This window comes from Falco biarmicus, chromosome 6 (genome assembly GCF_023638135.1).
Source record: "Falco biarmicus isolate bFalBia1 chromosome 6, bFalBia1.pri, whole genome shotgun sequence".
In the NCBI taxonomy this organism is placed as follows: domain Eukaryota; kingdom Metazoa; phylum Chordata; class Aves; order Falconiformes; family Falconidae; genus Falco; species Falco biarmicus.
In genome coordinates this window covers 9,746,369-9,762,657 of record NC_079293.1, presented here as the reverse complement: position 1 = coordinate 9,762,657, position 16,289 = coordinate 9,746,369, and the positions used below count along the sequence as shown (strand labels likewise).

Genomic DNA, 16,289 nt, shown 5'->3' with positions numbered 1-16,289 from the left:
GTGTTTACACACATGTCCTACACACAGAGGCATAAATGCTGAAACTTTTGCATTTGAACATGTATCACAGCAACTAAGTAGAAATTCTGTGTAAGGAAAATCAGTCGGTTTCCTGTAAAATAGCTTTTATTTAAAATTTATCCACAACCTTGCATAGCATTCACAGTGATTTACAGGATTCCATTTATATGCTTTTTACAATTTACCCTATTTGCTGTAAGCACTGAAAGTTGACTGGAAACTATTAACACCTGTTTATTAGTGTGTTTTGTGCAGAAGTCTTGAGACTCATACTGCATCTAATGCTTTCGGAAGAGTTTTGTAGAGACCAAAATCTGCCCTGTGTTTGAGCATTAATGAAGGACAGAAGGAAGGAAAATAGAGTTTCCATACTACCTATATACATAGCAGTTCTTCAAGCAATATTCAGAGTCGATTGAAACAAGAGAGAGAAGTGATTTCTTCTCTTTGTTGTTTACCATGAACAGAAGAGTCATAGAATCATTTAGGTTGAAAAGGCCTTTAAGACCATGAAGTCCAACTGTAAACCTAGCACTGCCAAGTCTACCACTAAACCATGTCCCTAAATGCCACATCTATACATCTTTTAAATACCTCCAGGGATGGTGACTTGACCACTTCCCCAGGCAGCCTGTTCCATTGCCTGACCACCCTTTCCATGAAGAGATTTTTCCTAATAGTAATTTTAAACCTCCTCTGATGCAGCTTGGGGTTCTTTCCTCTTGCCCTATCACCTGTTACTTGGGAGAAGATACCAACACACACCTTGCTACTACCTCCTTTTAGGTAGTTGCAGAGAGCAATAAGGTCTCCCTTCAGCCTCATTTTCTCCACACTAAACAGCCCCAGTTCCCTCAGTCTCTTGTCATAGGACTTGTTCTCTATACCCTTCACCAGCATCACTGATTGTTTGAGATGCAGCTACTGAGGCATAATAAGAGAGGATGACAGATTTATCCAAAAAGGGAATTTGATCAGCACTGGTGATAGTACATGAGAAGGAAAGAAAGAATCCAAATTGCCACCCATTTGGAAAGACATTTTATAATGGTTAAATATAAAGCCCTCTGAACAGTTTTGGCATTAGAAATCCCAAGGAGCCAACAAGAAAAATATACATGAGGTCACAGAAGAAAAAGTAATGCAAAGCCTGATAAAACCAGATTGCTCCTTCACTTCAGTATCTGTAAGTAACATTCCAGCCATAGATCTGTAGTGTCAGGGCAAGATGAGACTTCAAAAAGACATGCAGATTCTCAAGTACATTTCTCTTTGAAACTTTGGACAAAGTAGTATTACATTGCAGTGAGCCCAACATTACAACTTTGTCATGTCATATATACAACATAGTATTTGAGTTTGTCTACATAATATTACAAGTTTACAATGACATAACATAAATATATCTCATATATTATGTGATATGTATATAATATATTATATATTATAAATTTATAATGAACCTCTGGTTCATGAGACTCCAGTTCAGCCACAAATTCACTTAAAATTGTTTCTGTGTTTCGTCGTAGATTAAAATGTCGGTGTGAACCATTCTACCATTGTCTCAATTAGATCTTATAAATGTCTTCCTGTTAGCCAATTAAATTATTTCATTTTATAAGACATTGCATTAATAATAACTGGCATACATAAATTCAAATTTTTAGGAAGGTAGTACCATGAATAAAACCCATCAGGAACAAATTTCCCTGCTGTTGTCTTCATGATTCTATAATTTCAGTGACTTATTATCTCAAAATTCAGGACAAAAGGGCTTGACTGAAGGCATTTTAAGCTGATAGGAAGTCTAACCAATTTCAAAATGCATAGAACTGGCCTTGCTAGTCACCGCTAATATTAACGTAGATTCATAGAAAATTAGAGCTGGAAAGTCCTTCATGGGGTCTTTTAGTCATTTAAACAGAGTCAGGAGCTGTCACTGAGTTCAGTGACTACAAATCACATCTTAGGAAACATCGTTGCTGGTGTTTAGAAATTACTCATTTTAAATATGTTTTCAGGGTTGTGTTTTGTTGTTTGTTTGCTTTTTTTAATTCTACAGAAGCATATCTTTTCTGATTGCTCATTTTTTTCCACTTCCGGGCTACAGAGTAGATGCAGTGTTTTTCCAGATGCTAGGTTGTTCCAGTCAAAACTATTTTTTCCCTTCTAGCTGGCTGTAATCTTTCAGGGTACCCCAGAATCACAGCAGGGCTCTGCTTCTCAGACCATTCTTCTACCCCTCAAGTTGAATCCAGTGTGTGAATGTCCTGTTTTGCTCATGTCTATGCCTGTGTGAGGAGCCCTTCCACTTCACACATGTGCTATTGAGGAAAAAAGTGGAACTGTGCTGACCAGTTAAAACATGGCAGGTTTGAGTGCTTAGTGATTCCTCTTTTTTTTTTTTTTTTTTTTGTATAATTTCCTCAGAGAACAAAGGGTTTGTTCTTTGTTGGTTAATCTACCCTGCAGTTTAAAAATACCATAAAGTAGATTGGCTTCCAAGTGTACAGTGTCGTTCATTTATCTCCCTCTTGCCATTACACTGACGTGTTTACCTGCCTCTGAAGTATCATTGCTAGCTCTCTTGAAGATTTTTTTTAAGCTTTTATAAATGCATTTTGCTTATTGCATTGCTATTCCTTGCTCCAGAGTGCATTTTCATGCCCTAGTTGCTCCTGCTGCTGGATGTTTGTTGCTTTGAGTGTCTCTGGCTTTGTAAGATTCCACTGACACTTTCAGGCATGGATCAGGGGGAGACTCAAAAGGAGTGACTGATCAGGCATTAAGACCATTCTGTAGTGTGGTAAGACACCCTGTTCAGGCTTGTAGAAGTGTGTGAAGATCCATATTCATACTTAATTTAAAAAGTTCTGGATGTTAATCCGAAATTGAGCTGGTAAAGAGTTCCTAGTGGCACAGAAACCAGAGACTCTTCCATGGAAAAAGCTCAACTCAGGGTGTAAAATACATGATGTATGGCAGTGCTGCTCTTCTATGATTTTTTTTCCCAGCATAGGTGGCAGTTTCTCTGCTTGTGCTGGATTTATCGCTAGCTGGGAATCCATCAGAAAGACTGTGCTGGTAGCTGCTAATTGCACAGTGGTTTCAGGTTGTCAGGTTTTGATGGATAGTGTACACAGAAGTCTTTAACACCTCATCTTCCAATCTCACTAAAGTCTCACAGTCAAGCCCAGTTGGAATGGGTTTTGTGTCCTCTGCATTACATTTTAGAGCTTCACTGTAGAAGGATGACATGATTAACTGCAAGGCTTTGATTTCCTTGGAAAGTTCTCCTTTTACGCAGGACCCCCTGCACTGGCAAGAAGATGCTGACTACCATTTAGTCGCTATTTCTTCCAGCATCATTAGTTACACTTTTGCAGTTTCTCCAACTTACTCTTGGTCTTGATCCACCAGATTCAGGAGTTTGTCAGTACGTGACATCTACCTTAAGAAAATATACAGAAAACATTACTCTTGTCATTTTTTCATTATCTAAATGCTAAATATGCATCTTTTGGTGATACCTCAGAAAAGCTACAGACAACTGGCAGCTACAATAATGATCAGAGGGCTGAAATACTTCTCCTATGAAGAAAGGCTTAGAGTTGGGGTTGTTCAGCCTGGAGAAAGGAAGGCTTCAGGGACAACTTACTGCAACCTTTCAATTCTTAGAGGGGGTTTATAAGAAAGCTGGAGAGACTTTTTACCAGGGCCACTAGTATTAGGACAAGGGGTAACAGTTTAAACTAAAAGAAGGTAGATTTAAATTAGACATAAAGAAGACACTTTTTACAATGAGGATGGTGAGACGCTGCCACAGGTTGCCCAGAGAAGCCGTGGATGCCCCACACTTGGAAGTGCTCAAGGCCAGGTTAGATGGTGCTTTGAGCAACCTGATGTAGTGAAAGATGTCCCTGCCCATGGCAGGGGCGTTGGACTACATGACCTTTAAATGTCCCTTCAAACCATTCTACGATTTTATGGTTCTAATTTACTGTTTCAGAGTTGTATGGCATTGAAGATACAAAAGTATGTTTGGCTTGTAATAAATTTTTTTGTATAGTAATCCAGATCTCATACATTTTTGACTCATACTGCCTTTGTTGACATTGTTACTAGCTTCTGAATAATTTACTTTAGTTTCCAAATGTAGCCTCATTTAAAGTATATAGTTGAATGAAAATATAAGTATATGCAGGTAGAGCCTGTTAACTGATCACATTGTGAACTGAAGAGCAGCATGTTCAGGAAAGGATAACCAGCATTTTGTCACTCTGAAATTTTTAAGGAAAACACCCAAGTAAGCATTTAGCAGTAGAAAGATGGCACTTTCATTACTGCATGGAGTGGAAAGATTTGGGAGGTTTAGGATCTTTGTAGAGGGGGGCAAGCTAGGTACCGCTGCATATAAAGGTTGCCTGGTAACACATCTAGGATTACAAGATAGCAGGGTCATTGATGTAGGCTTGTTTCATCAGTAACACAAAAAAGAAGAAAAACCAAACAGAAAACCAAAACCAAACCCACTTCAGCGAACTGTTGCTTGGCAAATTTTGTTTTTCAGTGTTTTGTGACCAATTCAGTGATGCCAAGCTTTCAGAAATGTATGTTTTAGAAATGCAAGACCAGAGTAGTGGTTTGTTAGTCATTGCTTTGTTGTATCAATAAAAAAGCCAGTTTTGCCTTTGGGCTTGGATTAGATTTATTTTCATTTGCCTTGCATGTCAGTTTACAAATACAAAACAAGCTCTGTATGCTCCTCTGTGTGCTCTTCTGCTTAATAGATATTTGTTGATATTTCTTTTGTAGTATCTTTGGACCTGATCCTAAGAGTATTACTCGTAATGAAAGGAAAATTTATTTAATAAGATCACTCATGTATTCAGCTACTACCTTTCATCACTAAGAGTGGCAGAATTAGGTTCTACATAAATGTAGGCTAGTGAGCTTTTTTAAGTATGTGTACTTATATCTATATTTGGATATTCAGTTGCAGAAAAAGTATCCTAATTTGCACAGGCATTGAGTACTTAAAATGAACATTGTTTGCCATAAGCATTTTTGATCTTCTGAATACCTTCATTTAGGCAGCATTCAACAACTTTGGCATCAAAATCTGCTTGAAGTTGTTGGTTAGCAAATGCAGTTGTCATTGCCATATTCTTAAGACCACTTTTTTTCTCTGAACATGTCCTACCTTTCTGCCAAAAGCACATCTCCAGTCAAAATGGGGACAGCTACATAGTCACTTTGCAAGTGGTTTCTCAGAGGTTCAGCCTCTTCCTTTGAAGTCTTTTTAACTTTCCCCAAATCTTTTATTTCACTGTCAGGGGCCAGGAACTCATCCTACATCATACCTTGTTTGTTGCTGAGTTTCTGGTGTAGGCAGGAACCAATAGTGATTGATGATGAATCACACCAGCTCTTGAATTTCTTATGCAGTAAAATTAGTCTCCTGGGTTTTGCATGTACAGACTCAGTCTGTGATCTCACAGCTGTGACCTGTGATGAAGAACAACACAATGAATCATAAAGGACCTTGTCATAGACAGGGAGGGGGAATTACCTCTTGTTACCCTCTTCACTCTCTTCATAAGGAACAGAAGGACAGTCAAATTGGGGAGCATTACCCACTACTCTAATACCCAGAAGGCTCAGACAGCAAAAGAAAGGTGTTCTGTCCTAGACACAGGTCCTATAATTCTTCTGATTTCGGCGGGGGTGGGGGTTAGGGCTGGAGAGTGATGTTTTTGTTTTCTGATCTATCCTTTTGTTCAGTGAATGCTTGTGTCCCCCTTTGGTGTTCCTTGACTCCGCTGGAAGATGTTTACCTCATCAGTAGTTTGCTACATCTGCTGGGCAGACTTTTAACATTAGACAGAGAATGTAAATACAGGCTCCAGTGGAAAGGGAAAGGAATAAAATTGGGGAGTCACTGCTACCTGCTTTTTTCTAGCATCTCAGTCCTACTTATCTTTCTTCTGTGTAGGTGGTGATCTGCATTCTCCTTGGGAAGCAGAACCTCTTCACAATCACACTTTCCTCACAAATCTTGATCCCTTACACACCTCTCGTGTTTGTGCCATGTTTTGATCTATATGAAACTGCAGCTTTTGAGGGACAATATTTTCTCAGTATGAATAGGTAAATAAGAAAGGTCTATCTTCATTATCAAAATAAAGCAATTAAACCATTCCTTCCTCCAGGTATTATCACTACATCAGTCCAGCTTTTCTATACTGGAATTTCTGCATTTTGTAGTTTGGTTTCTGCTAACAAAAAGTCTTTACTTTTAAAATCTGCTTTACTTTTCTTTTTTGTAGCAGCATGCATTAAGGTCTCATTTCTAACATTATTTCATAATTAAAATATATAGGAGAACCTCCTCCCTACTTCCTACCTCCACTGAGTATAAAAATAAAAAGAAAGGTTTTCTCGTGAGTATTCTGACTCTTTTAATTACCCTCTTGACTTTGATTTAGGGGTGGGTTTTTTTTGTTGCTCAAAGTAACTTTGCTTGCCATCAATTAGAGATAGCGTGTTGTACAACAAAGTGTTCCAAACACTGGGGGAGACATCAGGAAAGTAGTTTCCATGGTGTTTAGTCAGACTAACTGTATAACTGTTGCTTTGTGAGGAAAATAAGACAAGGGTACTCAAGAGCAGCAAAACAGAGGACACTTGACGGTCTGAGTTTCAAACTGCCTGTTCAGCCATACTGGCCAGACCTTCCAGCCAGCCTGCTGATGTGTTGTGCTACAGAATGGATAGGGTATTTTACCAAGGTGAATTTGTTCAAGATTCTCAGTCTGAAGGCTAGGTTATTATATGATTCTCTTTTCTTTTTACTTTGACAGTTATGAAGAATAAAAGATGCTGAAAGCATGATTTATGAAGGGGTAGATCTACAGAACTCACTCCTTCAAAGCCCAACTTTCTTCTCTTAGCTCATTGTTTGCATGAAAGAGGATTTCACTGTTCCCTGAAAAAAACTTCTCTGAACTTCTTTGGTATTGCTCCAAAGCTGCACAGAGTCACCCAGAAGTTGGAGGCTGGGTACTGCCCATCGTGGAGCTGCAGCTCAGGGAGTCACAGCTGAAGCTAGTGAAATATGTTGCAACTCCTTAAAGCTAGAAATACTATTTCTTGCTTCTGCTACTCAGGGGAAGAGGGGAAGAGGGGAATCTCTCTGCATGGTAATCTGCATGTGGGACAGGTTCACTTATAAAGCTATAGAAGATATGAAGAGCTTGGTTTTTATTTGGATGAACTTGCAACCTGGACATCAAACTGTACTCACACAGGGCAACCTTGTGTTTAGGAGTTCTCGCAAGACAACCTGGCACTTCATTCAGAAATTGTCAGCTGTCTCCCTCTTGAAAAAATATCTCCCAAAGAGAACAGTTGTGTTGCTCCTGCTGCGATCACAAGAAAAATCTGATCGATCCTGAGGCCTTCCCCACATTTCCATGGAGCCATATAATGCTTGAGATCACTGATTCCACCTGGGAGCTTCAGAAGCCCATGGCTCACCCTTGTCCCCACATCCCTTGTTGTTGTGGCTCAGAGAAAGGGAAATGCCACATGCGCTGCACCCGTGGGGCGGCTGATCCAAGGGACAGGGAATGGATAGCTCATCCTGTTCCAACCTGTGCTCCAATGGGAATAAAAGAGCACCTTTTTATCAGCTTGCAGCAAATGGCTGCTTATGGGCACGCTTGCCACTGCCCAGTTCACCACCCCGCCAAGGCAGAGCACCTCCAGCAGCGCTGCAGAAGTGTTATACAGCCCTGGCCCACTGGGCTCTTCCCCATGTACCTGTGCTTTTAGCTATTGCATTACGCTGGATGTATCAGTCCCCGTCAACTCCACCTCTTATACAGTCCTGCATTTCACTGTCAAGCTAGGAAAAAACTCTTTAATGCGTTAAGCCAACTTCTACCCACAAATGCTCCATTAATTCCATCAAATCTATTTCAGTCTCATTTCTGTCATCAGTTCTGCCACATTTTGTTCCAGCTCAAACCAATAAGCTAAATTATTAAGGCTCGGAGCCTTACTCAGATAATATGGGCACTTTCTGAGCAGCACAGGGCAAAGGTTAGCAGCAGAACACAGCAGTGGAAAATGAAGCACAGAAGAGATGTAACATACAGATGTCACTAGTTTTCTAGCCAGCTCTAGTATTAATGCATTTACTTTATTTTCCATGTCATTTACACTATCCTTTTCCCAGTTGATTTTGTACTCTGAATCTGAGGACTCAGGCTGGGGAGGAGAACTACTTTTCTGGAAAAGGGGAGGCTGTTTTAACTATTTGAGAATTAAAGTAGAAATAGTGGAAATGAGAAGGAAGGCTGGGTAATTTTGTCTGGGAAAAGGAATGTGTTTCATTTGATCTTCCTTACACTATAAAATGAGTCTAAAATGAACAAGATTTCTGTGAGCAGCTTTAGTTGTTTAGAATGATCCCAAAGCTCTTCACAAGTGCAGCTGAGTTTGGTTTTAGGGGAAGGTTCATTTTCCACTGAATAATTATATGATGCTTGGGTCAGAAAATAAAGACTACACCCTGGATTTGTTCCTCCTAAATTGAGAAGTTAGGTGTCAAGATATAATAGGATAGCAACCAAAGAGGTCTTTCAGCCATTGCTGTGCCTTTCCAGCTCCCGACATCCAGGGTAGGGACCCTAACCCACCTATCTTCCCCAAGATCTCTTGCATTTGATTGATTCCCTCTCATGTGAGGAATGTGATCATCTGTACAAGAAGACCTCACCTCATCCTCACCTTTGGGCTAGTGGGGGGGGAAGAAGCAAGAAGGGGCTGAGCGAAATGAACACTGAAGGTTGACTTTTTTAATGGGCAAGTCTGAGGATAAACTAAACTGGAGTGCGTTGGAAGGTATCAGCAGGTTTTAGCGAGAGGGATTAGAGACGAAGTCAGCCCTGTATGTTTCTTCAAGAGTTTGTCAGCTAGTCGCGCTCTCTATGGGATGCTGGCAGAGAAATGGCCTAGGGGCAGGAAATAGTGTGTAGGCCTGTACTGGGAGGTTCATGTGGGACAAAGATCTAGCCAAAATATACAGGATCAGCTCTGTGTAAAGTTGCACGGTGCAACCTTTCATGACTGTGGGTCCCTGCTGTGATAGTTCTGCATGGTCTAAGATTTGTTTCTCCACCTCCAGGGAATTTCCCAAATAGGCAGCTACTTCACAAGCAAGTCCTAATGGGGACTCATCGTATTTTACACTTAATGCTGCTTTTGTGTGGTGCTTACTACTATATGGACAATGATTAAGTGTTCTTCTGAAGGAAAAGTGCCGCCTTCTGTATCAAAAAAAATCCAATTTCCTTATGAATCTGGATTTAATATTTATAGATCCTCACATTGTTTTCCTTGTTTAAAAAGCATATTCCTCCTCCTCCTCCAAAATCTGTGTCAGAAGCATGAAGGAGAGAAGCACACTTATTTGTAAGATTAAATACCTTTTGTCTTCCTCACCACCAGTCTTCACTTGGATCAGACAAGGTAGGTTAGGAGGTCTCTGTAAAGCACAAAGTTCCAGTTCTCAGCTCGGTACAGGCTTCTGCGTTTCTTCCTAATCTTCCTTACTACTCCCATCTGCACCCTTAGAAAGACTATATTTTGAGACAGGCTAATCTGAGGACAGTATTCCTAGCACAGCAGATACATCCTGATTTATAAATGGGCTTATGATCTTCATATTCTTCACACCGACCTTTTGTAGCCTAATACTTACTTCCTGATTTTCATCTCTGTTGAGCAGTGATCCTTCGAGAGATGTGATTAGTAATTTAGGAGTGCATCCAGACTTATTGTAGCATTGAATTTCATATTGCCAGCTCACTACACTGCCTATTTCCCCACATTAGTCCTTCTGGGTTTGCCTGGGTTTGCTTGACTTACATAATTTTGCTATCTTGCTGTTTATCAGCCTCCCCAGAACACTGCTACACATATATAACTGTGAAAACCTTATGAATATATTTACTGAACCTCAGCAGTCACCTTTTTTTGACTCAGCCAGTTTCTAGTCCATGGCAACAAACTGCCTCTCACCTTGTTCCCGCTGAACAGTCTTTATCTGTTCGACGCGAGGGATTTTGTCAAAGGCAGTTTCAAAATCTAAATAAATAATGTCAAATAATTTTCCTTCTCTTATAAAATATTGTCCTGGAATTTTCAAAGACTACTTTGAAATAGGTAAGAAGATATGATGTCCCTTCTAGCATATTCACCCTCACTGAGTCTATGGTTATGAGGCTTTAGAGGACATATAATTATGTTTATAATTATCTCCATAACCAATTCACAAAGTAAAAATTCAAGAGATTAGAATTATTCTAAGAAAAATATATATTTCTCAGACCTTAACACTGTATTTGATAAGAGTAAATACTTTTGAAAATCTAATGCTTTTGATTTATTTCTCAATAGAAAAAACAGTAGGCACTGTGGAATCTTACCACATTCAGAAGATAAGCTTCCCCTCTGCAAGTCATTTGTGCGGTCATTAGAAGGGAGGCCACCTGGTGTTATGCTGATCTTTTAGAACAAGATATCCATATGGGAGATCTCAGTACTTCTGATGTGTTCAGTTACAGCAGTCTTGTTTGGCAGAAAAAATACTTCTGATATTTAGGTGAAATCTTCTTTGTGACCCCTCCGTTGTTACATGGGCCTCTCATTTCTCTTCATTTCTCAGAGAACGTATTAAAGCACACTGGCATATATAAAACACCCTATAAAACAATGACTCTTGATGCTTTAGTGCTGATTTGGCATTTTAAGTACTTAGACTTATTTATTAATTTAAACAAAATTTTGTTAATGAGTATAAGCCTTCAGTTTGAACAGTCTTAAAGACTAATAGAATGGCTTGTCAGACTAAATAAAAATCAAATTGTTAAGTAGCAAATTAAAACATTAACCACACTTTTCCTTCAGTTTACCTTTAAAATTCTGTGTCATTTTCACAAGGGGCAACAATTGTCCATATTCCTTGTTTAACTGGTCAAAACATGTCACCCCAGTATGCTGATCTCTACAGGTCTCTGCTGTGTTCCTGTCCAATTACCATTTTCCCCCATTTTGAATTGCCAGACCATCCTATTACAAAAAGCTCTACTCCAACTCATTCTAAGCAATGAATAATCTTCTGCACATCATTTCACTTCCTTTCAAATGGGATAAGCATTCCTAAGATTTGGAAAGGTCCTGGAGGCCCCAGACTGAAGCACAGCCTTTGAGAGGGCGATTCAACCCATCTTGACATAAGCATGAAAACAGATAATGCACATTGCCTTTGAGAAGCACCTACCTCTCCCCGTTTACTGTTGAAAGTAAATAATTCTACACTGCTCAGTGCAGTGCTACATACAGATACCTGAGCTTAGTGTACAAGCAGAGGCACTGTGGCCACTCCACCATCATGAATTAGTCTTTCTAAAAAAGCACCAATGTGGCTGATCACAGGATCTGAACAAGCACCTCTGCTTGACAGTGGTATTCAGAAGTGCCTGGTGATCTTTCTGTGGCAATACACTGCACTGAGTAGATGTGCCATAAAGGCACAGGCAAATGTCAGATGCAGATGGCAAGTCCAGGCCCAGAAGCAGCCAGGAATGGGGATGTGTTTTGGTTTTGACGTCACCCACAGAAACATCAGGGTCTTGCATAAAACCTAGGATGATATACTAATACTGGAAATCCTAAAGGGAACCTTCTGTGTTTAAAATTATTAAAATGGAATCAAAGAGAGAATATAATTTCTCTAGCAATTCAAGAATTTTGCAGTTTTAACTGATTATACAGATTTCCCTCTTTTATGAATTAAATTCTTTCCATCTGAATGTGTAGATTTTCTCTGTATGTATAGAAAGGCAGCTTAAATCGACTTTCATTTTTCATTCTAACAGAGTACTGCTCTGAATAAATATTTCATTTATTCAGAAGACTTCCTGAAGAAAAACAGATTTTCATGATGGAAGGCCACTAGAAGAAAATCCAGTGAAGAACATGACTTTTAGTAAGTTAAGACTGCTACTTGTTTATTAATGTTGTCATCATGGATGTCTTGACAAGATTAGGTGCAACAAAAGTGGAAGCTTCTCTAATCTATCCCCATATGCCATTTTACTCAATTACAACATGCTTGCCTTTTTTTCTCTCTAGAGCATAGGTTAGCTGTTTGCTCAAGCCAATACTGGATGTAGTCTAAACCTGCTTTTAACCAGATGGCTGTACAGATAGCTCTTTTCCAATTTTTTTTCCAATATTTTCTTCTTGGATCTCTTATCTATATTTATCTTGAGGTTTTAGCACCATATGTCCATTTTATATACCTTTTAATTACTTGGACTTGCTACACAACATTTTCTTTTTGAATGACTCCACAAAACAGTGAAATAACAGCATTGTTACAATTCATGGTTGTTTTCAGACTAATGTCTTTTTTCACAATCTATTTAAAAATAATTCTGGTACCTTATCCAACTAATGCTGCTTCCTCTGAGATGTTCCAGAGATATTCTCAGACAAAACAAAAGGTTTGTCCATTCATTGAGCAAGATGTTAATGAAGACAGAGTTCTGCATCTATCACATTCCTGCTTTTAGATATGCAAATCTCATCATCAGATGGCAAATTTAAGTCAGCTTGTTTCTATATAGCAATACCATCATTTTCCTTTATAATGGAAATCTGTGTGAATGAACACTTGATTTTGCAAGTAATTTTGGTGACTGCACAAATATGTTCCCAATTTGGGACTGTATTTTCCACTCAGATGTTTAAATTTACTTATGTAAATAATGTCATGGAAACAGTCTGCTTTCTTTTTTGTAAATTTAAACATACTGCATGTACAACATCTCACTAGGGATGTCTATACATAATGGTATTGGCTCTAGTCTGTGTACTGAACAAGAGTTACCAATACAATAGCATGAAAATATTTTTCATATGTGTAACCAATTTCTTCAGCAAAAATCACAGCTTTTATTGTAACTAGCTATTTGTAGTTAAGTGGCCTGAACTGGACCTAGATGAAATTGATGCAATACATCTTCCTGGATGTCACATGTGGTGAGTCTTTATTTCAGGGAGACCTCTCAGTCTTTGAGTCTTTTGTTCAGTGCCTCCTTCCATGAGCACCATCATTACTCTCATCACCTCCAAGCTGCCAGTATGATCATCAGTATACATCTACATTATTTTTCTCAGTTCAGGCAATTTTCTCTGTGGTATTTTGAATGAAATTGAATTTTTTTTCTCCTTTGGAGGTGACAGCTCTTAAACTTTCTCCTTAATTTGTTGCTATAAAAATGGTACCCACTGAAAAGTCAAAATTTATCATGCTGATGTAAAAACTGTTAAATATGTCGAACACAGCTTAAATAAAGTCTTTAAAATTCCAAAAGACTCTATCAGAAAAGCTTCTTAGAGAAAAAAACCCTCACACAGAGGAAAAACTAATTAATTTTGGCAACGGATTCACGAACAGGAAACAACATTCCTCTCATATACTCAAATAAATTATACTTTTCTACTCACTACATTGGAAAGCTGTCATCTTGCCAAATAATATAGCTCTGAGGGCCAAATGCCAAATACCAGATTCTAAAACTAAATAAATACAGATTGTGGCACATGTGCTGGACAGTTTGTTCCCAGATTGCCGGTAATGTGATGTGCCTTTCAGCAGAGAGTAGTGGGCTTAGGTGGTGGTGCCTCCACAGGGTTGGGAGATGGTCACCAGCCCCAGAGGATGAGAGTGGGTGAGTCATGGCAAGAAGGCAGGAGCTGTAGCTCATGAAGATAGTACTGAAAGGAGCAGGGACCTGACTCACCCATAACTCAACCCCCACAGTGGCAGAAAGAAACTTTTTAGGGATCAGAGGGAGCTGGCTGCAAATCAAAACTTACTGTGATCACAGTAACCAAGCAGAGAAACAAGAACTTGCCTGTAAGTATATGATGGGTGAAGGAGATTTTTTCATATACGTTATTTCTGCTCTGCCTTACTAGTCACTCTTAAGTTTTCTCTCTTTAAAATGTTTATTGTTTTTGTTTATATTTTAATAAAATCTGGCTTTGAGTTGAAAGAGCTTTTTGGTCTTCGGGTTTACATCCTAAAGCAAAGGTCAAGACACGCATCTCAGAGCTTTACCTGCCTCTCCTCTCACACTATTGAACACACATCCTTTGCTTAACAGCATGCAGCACTTGAATTTATCAGAATTGGATGCAAATGAATACTTACTTCTTGTGAAAATACCAGGGTTTCAAAATTTGCGTTGTGTCAGACACAAGAAATATTGACACTTTTTTTACATGGCAGTAAAATTTCACAGCATCCCATTCTTTTGTTTTGTTTTGTCATTCTAAGCTAAACGACACTTCTGGACATTTCCAGATACTGGGTTTGGGTTCCCTGTGAGCATAACTGAAGCCTTTAATGTCAGCTTCCTCCAATTTACTCTGGGTTTTGAGCTGCTGCACTGACTCCTGAAGAGCTGGTCTTTGTGCCTCCATTCTATTTTAACTCAACTGATGAAACTTAGCCAACTCTGCTGTGTAACCCGGCCCCAGACTAAATATTTCATCTCCCAGTGGTAAGCTGAATTTTATTTTACCTCTGAATTTTAACCTCTGCTTTTGGGTTTGGACATTGTCATTTGTTTGTGTTTTAATTTTGAAAAATTCCCAGTCAACTGTACACATAATTTATAAAAATACTGGGTTTAATTTAAGCAAGAAGTTTGTAAGGAAGAAAACCCTCAAGTTATTTAGTAGTCCTGTATTTTTTTATCCTGGCACTATGGGGCACTATGGTTGGGACTGATTTATATCTTCTTGCATGGGCTGCTTTCCCAATTTGAACTTATTCTTAGATCATCCAGAAACTTGGGAAAAATCTCCAAACATCCTAAGTAAGTCGTTTTGACTTGCAAAAATGCCTTCCCCCCCCCCCCCCCCCGTTTCACTGTAATAGTATTGTCTTTGTAAAGTACTAAGTTATGAACATGGGTCTGCTCTTAGGTATGTAATGGTGACCTTAGATTTCAGTACTACTATTATTTTGAGTACCTTCCTGTAGCTAGAGACGTACTTCAATTCCTGGAAAACCCACTGTTTTTAAATTCTGAGTCCCTGTTTTGCTGTTGGTGCTCTCTCCTTATCTGCCCTTTCACAGCATTTCCTTTCTCTCCCTCTAGCTTTGCACAATTGCTTCTGCTTACCACAAATACTACTCTGGAGAGCTGGGCAGGGTCATCTAAAGAGGTTCCTTGGTATTGTGGGAAAAGCACAAATATTCTCGGGCCATCACAATTTGTTACATGCTTATTTATTTGCAGCTTGAGATCCTAATTCTTTAGTCTGAATTGATTCAAAGCGAGTTAAAGGTCATAATCATTTTGGCCGGGCAGTTCAGATGATTTATAAGTCCTGTTTCTCCAGTTTTAACCAGGGTCAAATACTTAAGAGAGCCTTTAAGTCTAAGACGTTAACAGCTTCCTCATCTAAGCACAAGGGAATATTTTTGGTATCCATTCTTTTTATTTAAAAAAAAAACATTTGAATTTATAATGAAGTATATACAGGAAATTATTAGATTAAGTATTTTTCTGTTTATTTTCTTTCTGCCTTTCTTCTTTTAAAAATTGAATATTAAAATTGTGCAATTGTATGTCTTTCCCACTAGGACTTGTTTTACTTCTATATTATTTTTCTTTTGTATCCATAATCACAGTGAAATTCTATTCTGTCCAAACATATTTTCTAGCTGATAATTTCATGACTATTACACCAATCTTTTATTACATGTGTTTACTGTTTTGTTCAAACACTAATAGTTTCTATAAGTCTACATGCCTTGCATGTTACTGTTTACTTCTGATTAAAAGGTAAACGAGACCATCCCAAAGAACATCCTGTTTTCTCATTCACACACATATATAACTCTGTGTGTGTGTACACACAGACATACATATATATATATATATATATAAAAAAATATATATATATCTTCATCCTAAGTCTAAAGCAGAGGATTTCATAACTGTTCCATGGCCATGAGTGAATATTCTGAAGCTATTAAATAATGCATTTTTACACTGATATTATGTCAAGTAGTCCTAGTTTTTGTGACATTTTCCATTCTAAGTGTCTAGAACTCTAAAACCACTGTATATAATTACATAATTATTTGTGTATAAAATGTTGTGAACATTATG

The 16,289-nt window shown here is 38.5% G+C and overlaps 1 long non-coding RNA gene across 1 annotated transcript in view; it reads left to right on the top strand.

Annotated features, from left to right (window-relative positions):
- The window catches only part of LOC130151841 (uncharacterized), a 39,498-nt gene that overhangs the window by 10,554 nt on the left and 12,655 nt on the right, over positions 1 to 16,289 (top strand). The window contains exons 3-4 of the long non-coding RNA XR_008822742.1: positions 11,970 to 12,079; positions 14,441 to 14,666. This is a non-coding gene — a long non-coding RNA (uncharacterized LOC130151841). The remainder of the gene's footprint in view (positions 1 to 11,969; positions 12,080 to 14,440; positions 14,667 to 16,289) is intronic.